Genomic DNA, 6301 nt, shown 5'->3' on the forward strand with positions numbered 1-6301 from the left:
TACTGCGCCTGCGCAAAAAACAACGGGTTACTGGGTAATGAAGTTCAGCTGATATTCAACGTTATGGCAGTTAACGGTTAGAGCAGTTTTTACTTTTCGAGTTTCACAGCCTTCACCTTTGTTATTTATAATTTTACTGATTTCACAACGAATAGAGATATATATTCCAATTTTTTTTAAATGAATTATGATAATGATAACTTTAACTATACACCTATAAAACATTAGTCTAAAAACTGCTAAACAACGAGCCCCAGGAACAAAATACGTAGCCTATAGAGAATAGAAAGGCAGCGGTTAAACAGTGCAATGGCAAACAAAGATTATAATTGTGATAATAATGGTAAAAGCTGAGGGCTAAAAGAGCAATGATGAGCTCGGTTAAATAATTAAAGTAAAATGTAAAATGGTTTAAAAAGAAAGATGATATAGCCTACAGCAATAAGATAAAACATTCATAAATTTAGAAGAAAAAATGAAAATTATGGTTGAATCTTATATTTCTTTTACATTTTTCAATCAGAGAACGACTAAGGTTGAAATGGGAATTTGTGTACCCTTTCTGTGGAATAATACATTTTACTTTTTTGACACACAAAAAAAAAACACTTGAGCCAACTTGCGAAATACACTATTTTATCCATCTGAAACCCAAATGTTTTAAGGTACTGCACATAAATTTATATCCAGCAGAGGGCCTTATTTTCACACATGTGACCTTGTGTTTACAGTAACAGATCTCTAACCTAGAAAATATGAAGCCGATGTTTTCTTGTGTAATGACGCTGCATAATAGCAAAGCACCTCAGGGTATTTTATTTTTTAGGTCAGTAACAGTAACAAATCTGGCTCCATTTAAACAATTTGTCAATGAGACAGCTGAGTGGATCTTTTCAGGCACTGAAGTGTGGAAAGTTAGTATGGAGTGATATTTTGTTGGTCGTCTTATATTTGTATCTTGTGTTTTTCATTCAAATGTGATTTTTTTACAGTGTAAGTTTTAAAGTAGGACAGCTGTGACAGAGTTTTTGTTCACATTGATATCAGTGAAGTAAGATCGTATTATTCCTCCTGCTCTGAACTAAACTCCATCTGCAGCACACCATGTCTTGACTTGAGCATTCTTGCAGTCAAGCGTATCCCGTCAAGTATTCCAGCCAGAGAATTTGCATATTATGTTAAGGCGCAGACAGAACATGAGTCATTCTTAAGGATGGTGTTTTAAACAAAAGTGAGTTGAACAGTGTGTCCAGCCAAAGTATGTTAGTCCAGCCCATTCACCTGATTTACCTGGGAGCCTTCAAGGCCATCTGCGAGGTTTATACTACAGGATTTTTATTTAATGCTGGCTTGCCATTAAAACCAATAACACCAATACAGCAATGTTTCTATGATCATGTTTTAATGAAGGGTGTCTTACAGAAATGCTCATTGTAAAATGAAAATAAGAATATGCAGCCGGTACAACCTCACACCTTGGTTTGTGAGTTCATTTTAAGGCCCCATATTTGGCATTTTGCCCATTACTGTCTCATTTTTAAGAGCCAGAGGTGCTCTTATTCAGAAAAAAAGAAGTTTAAAGTCAGGATCAGTGATTTGCATAAGTGTCAAGCAGTGTCTTGACAGTCAAAGCGGCCCTGCCCCTTTCCATGCTTTCACCTGTCAAACCTCAAATTAATTTCAGTAGATAGAGTTAAAGAGCATTTATCCACTGAAGAGTTGCCACCAAAGGGGAATTAGAGGACAAGTTTAGCATTTTCACTCTTTTTTTAAAGTCTGCCTCATGTGGCTACTCTAGAAACTGCAGGTTTTGGTGCTTCCAGGTCGACATTCTTTTTTAAATCCACAACTAAAGAGAAAATTTTCACTCAAGTCTTATAACTGTTTATCTTTCTGTCCCATAAACTGAGGACAATTTTGTTTTCTGTAACACCTCTTATGATGCATCTGGGATTCTTATTGCTTTAGATTTCTACATCAACAATATTTAGAAAGATATTTGCGAAGTACACTTTGTCTTATGGTTGTGAAAGTTTGAAATGGACTGAAATGATTTGTTAAAGGAAGTCATCAGGAACTCTCTACAATCTCTGGGGATGTTGGTTTGAGTTTTTCAAAACTATTACTAATCTCTCTGTCAAAAATGATTTGTATAAGACACTTTGATGTTGGCTTTCAGCCGCTGGGAGAGGTATTATCGCTGATCAAGGACCATTTTGTGTTTTTTTTTCTCCACTGTAATCTGCCCTTTTTTCCCCGAACTTCACTGAGCCCCGATGAGAGAATCATGAAGCGTCTTCCAAAGTCAAAAATTATTTACATGGGCATTTCATCCATTATTCTAATATTATTATTATTTACATTTATTTATTTATTTTATTTTATTTTATTTTATTTTATTTTATTTTATTTTATTTATTTTACTTAATTTATTTATCTACCTATTTATTTATTATTATTATTATCATTTTTTTAAATTTTCTCTTTTTTTGGGGGGGGGGGGGGGGGGGGGGTATTTATTTATTTTTAATGTACACAAATTAAATACAAAATAAACCAAACATGATGATTTGGTAAAAGAACAAAACAAAATAAAACAAAGCAACAGACAGTAACATTAGGAAATGTGCAGGAGGGCGCTCCAAGAGACATGAACAAAATATACAGATACAAACACAAAAATACACAAATATATCTCAGCATATTTCATATTTATATTTCAGCAAACAAACAAAATATAGTTAAGCAGAAAAAAAAAATCAATGTATTGTTAGCTAAAGAGCGACATAAAAAAAATAGGAAAAGAAGAAAAATGTTGTGATGCTGAATTGATTAACTCCAAACTAGGGGTTACATTTGTTACAAAACCATGACAACACAAGTTGTAGAACAGTAGTTTTCTTCTGATCAGCTAAATAACTTTCCTTTTTGCTCATTTTTTGTCCTTTTTTGGATTTGCCTATTAGAGTATTCCAAATGTTAGGGGTCACTGGTTTCCAGCAGCGCTATTTTGAGGGTAATGCTAGACACTTGATACTTTATCAGTTACATGTAAACCTAATCTTTTGTTCTAGATTGCGGGAATCAAAGGGTGAGAACATTTCCTTGTTCCACGTTGTCTTTCAGGCTCCCGTGCTTGTGTTTGAGAGCGATGCTTTGTGTCACAGCAGGGAAAGTACGAGTGGAGTGTGTGTGTGGAAAACAGTTTCTGTACATGAGTCATAAATCTTTAGACCCACGGTTTGTTGTCTGTGTTTGATGACCATCTCATAACTCAAAGAGCTCTGGTGTAAAAAAAAAAAAAACTGCAATAGGAACCAAACACTGCGACCACAGGGCACATGGACATGTTAGGGGAAGCCAAACACGCCTAACAACAAATGTCACCAACATTTTGAGATGACTCTTCCTCCCACTCATCCACTCATGCTGCGATATCTGACACCCACTCATTATCTGATCCTGCTGCAAACACATCTGACCTCATTCGGTGCACATGATACTGAGATCAGTTATTTGTGTGTGTGTGTGTGTGTGTGTGTGTGTGTGTGTGTGTGTGTGTGTGTGTCTTTGTTTTTGAGCCCAGCGTTTGTTTTAACCAGCACCTCTGATGACCTGAAGCCTCGGTGAGTTCTGTTTGCAGAACAGATGTTTTACAAACAGGCATCACTGTTATGCAAAGACAACAGACCGGTTAGTACACGCACACACTCCTCCACTCATTTGCATATAGTCAGAAGGGAAATGACTACATACTTTGCCTGAATACACATTTGAGCTCCTAGTAATTTGCTTAAGTATTTGTATTTTGAACATCTTTTACCTTTTCTTTCTTGCATTCATGATGAAACACTGAACTTTTTTCTTCACAACAAAGATGTTTTACACAAAAAGAGTATTGGCTCCACTGCTTTAGTTCAAACCAGCTAACAGGCAAAATTTAACTCTTTTCTAACAGATAAATATCACTTTAAATATGTTATTCAACAACAACACAAGAAAAGAATTACGAGTGATTTAAAAAAAATCTTTCTGTCTCAAACTTTTTAGACGGAGCAACATACTTAAAGTTTCTATTTCTTTTAATTTTAATGATAATGGTTTACAGTTAATAAAACTCCAAATTCAGTATCCTGTAAAATTAGAATACAACATAAGACCAATAAAAAATATTGTGTCTCTCATCATCTTCTTCTTGACCATGTCTCAAAGATTCTCCATGGGATTCAGGGTTCAGCAAGTTTCCTGGCCAATCATTCACTGTAATATCATGGTTGTTTAACCAGCATTTGGTAATTGTGGGGTTGTAGGCAGGTGCCATATCAACATCTCCACAAAGCTAATGAGTGAAAAAAAACATGAAGAGCTTAAAATTTCCTGGTTAACAGCTTCATTGCTGACATTAAATTAGTAGCACCCTGAAATGCCACATACACATGAACATGGACTCATAGCTCCAAACTGTTCTTATACAACCACACTGGTTTAAATATTACTATTAGCAGAGCTTCCCATCTGTATGAAACACATTTGTTTTGTAAGCCCCTGCAGTGTTAACGTGACCTTTTATAACCTTACTCAATGCCATGCAAAAACTGTGCAAAACACAGAGATACCCTTTACTGTAGCTCACCTTTCTAGTTTATGGGGCAGGCCTGCTTCTAATAATACAGTAGACAACACAGCCAAAGCAGCGTCAACCTATACAAGCTAAAACTTCTTCAGTGGAGCTTTAATCCAAATTTTAGTGCTGTGAGATGCACTACGTCTGTTCTTCAGTGACAAATTCTAAAAAGTGCTTCTGTTAAGACTTGTCCAGGTACAAGTTGTTAACCTAATTTTTTTTCCTAGGGTGCTTAAATTTCTAGGGTGGTTGTAAAACTGTATATTTTTCAGGTGGGGGCTTTTAGGAGCCGATACAGGCCAATTTTCAGGATTCCTGAGAAAGACTACATGTCCACAATTTATGTTGAATATCTCTACAACCACAATAGACATAAACTTGGTTTCAAATGAAAGCTAACAATCATGAGCTGCCCTCTGAAGTGTCATAATCAAATTATTGGTAATCAAATTTGTGAAATATTTTTTTAAATAAAGCTAGAACATGTAAAAACATATCTGCCTAGAAAAAAAAAACTTTTTTTAAGTGAATATCAACTTGGAAACATAAAATAGTACACCAAGACCAGGGGTCTGCAACCTATACTTTCATAAGAGCCATTTTGCCTCAGCTCACCTGGATTAAAGTCATTTGGGGGGAAAAAAAAAAAAAGGAATTTTATCTTCAGAATAAAGACAAAAAAAGTGTATACAATTCTAAACATACTAAAAATCTAGTGAATAATTATCTAAACAAGAAGTTTTTTTTATATAAAATTGTACATGTAAGGTGTTAGTTTTTTATTTCAGTAAATTTTGAAAAAAAAGAAGAAGAAATATTTGTAATTTCACAAATGTGCTAAATTTATGAAATTTTAGTTAGTTGCAAAATGTTCCAAAAATTTGAAAATTTCAAAAAATTTGAAAATTAAAAAATGAAATATTAGTAAAATTTGCCAAAATTTTATAAATTAGCAAAAAAAATTAATGGCAATTTCAATTTTTTTTTTTTTTTTTTTAATTTAGAAATATTTTAAAAATGGCAAATTTTTTATAACAAAAGAAATCAAATAATTTGCAAAACAAATACAGATATAAAAAAAATTGCAAAAATCTCAAAAATTTTGAAGCTTTATTGCAAGAGGTGATTAAGTTCAACAAAATGTTAACGCATTATTTTTTTAGGTGTCAATGTCACTATCATTAATACCCTCTGTAAGAAAAATAAAAATCCTTCATTTCAATAATATTTTTTAAAGCTACAAAGAGCCACTGCAAAGGAGTCAAAGAGCCGCATGAGGCTCCAGAGCCACAGGTAGCAGACCCTTGACCTAGACCTAGATCAAGTAGAATCCCAGTCTATGGGCAAGAGTCCTGCTAAGTTTAATGCTTGTGGTGTGAGCCAATGCAACCCCGCACAAGTTTAAGTCTCTATAAGTCCAGACGGAAATGTGGAATTCTGGTGACCTTCTGTGATATTTGCCCTTATTTACAGAATATAAAATGGTTCAGGCATCTTTCAAGATACAGCATTAAACTGAAGTTTTGAACTGTTGCTCAAACAATTTTGAGATATTATGTTTCAGTATTTTTTTCTACCCTTTGACTTTATAAACTGAAAATTTCATCATTTCAACATTTCTACACAAAACCAACCCTGGCAATAAAAAATAATTTCTTTCTGATTAGAAATAGTTCT

This window comes from Halichoeres trimaculatus, unplaced genomic scaffold, assembly GCF_033239565.1.
Source record: "Halichoeres trimaculatus isolate MK-OKI-2021-1 unplaced genomic scaffold, fHalTri1.1 fHalTri1_scaffold_14, whole genome shotgun sequence".
Taxonomy (NCBI): Eukaryota; Metazoa; Chordata; class Actinopteri; order Labriformes; family Labridae; genus Halichoeres; species Halichoeres trimaculatus.